The sequence below is a fragment of the Zingiber officinale genome, chromosome 9A (genome assembly GCF_018446385.1).
Source record: "Zingiber officinale cultivar Zhangliang chromosome 9A, Zo_v1.1, whole genome shotgun sequence".
In the NCBI taxonomy this organism is placed as follows: Eukaryota; Viridiplantae; Streptophyta; class Magnoliopsida; order Zingiberales; family Zingiberaceae; genus Zingiber; species Zingiber officinale.
In genome coordinates this window covers 109,889,008-109,889,826 of record NC_056002.1, presented here as the reverse complement: position 1 = coordinate 109,889,826, position 819 = coordinate 109,889,008, and positions in this window count along the sequence as shown.

Sequence of the window (819 nt, the reverse complement as noted above, 5' to 3'; positions counted from 1 at the left end):
TTTCCTTTCAACACACCCCTTCTGGGGCCCCTTGGTTACTAAAGTCATCTATAAGTCGTGAGGTTCGGTAGGTCTCGGGTTCAATTCCCGCTTAGGCTATTTTACATTTTTACTTAATTTTGCTACTTCTGCTATTCCAAAAAATCCATAAAAATATTCTAAAATTCCAGAAAAATCATAGAATATTTCTAAAATTATTTTGAGAATTTTCGGGCATTACAATCCCCCATACCTTATAAAAAGTTCGTCCTCGAACTTAAAATAACTCTGGGTATTTCTGTCTCATACTAGTTTCTGTCTCCCAAGTTGCCTCTTCTGCTGTGTGATTTTGTCATATGACTTTTACTAATGGTACCTCCTTGTTCTGTAATTTCTTAACTGCTCGGTCTACTATCTGAATAGGCTGACTGTCATAGTTGAGGTCTTCGTGGACTTGTACCGACTGGGGCTCAATCACCTGGGTGGCATCTGGGATATGCTTCTTCAGCATAGAGACATGAAATACATTATGGATAGCTGACATCTCCTGGGGTAGCTCTAGCTCATATGCTACCTTGCCAACTCTTCTGGTGATAAGGTATGGTCCCACATATCTGGGACTTAATTTGCCCTTCTTCCCAAAACGCATTACTTCCTTCATGGGAGCCACTCGGAGGAACACTGTATCCCCAACTGAAAACTCTAAGGGTCGGCGCCGTGTATCAGCATAGCTTTTCTGGCGGCTCTGAGCTGTCTCTATCCTCTGGCGGATCTGTTGTATAGCTGCTGTGGTATCTGCTACTAGATCTGTCTGAAGTTCTAGTTCTTTCTGTTTTTTTT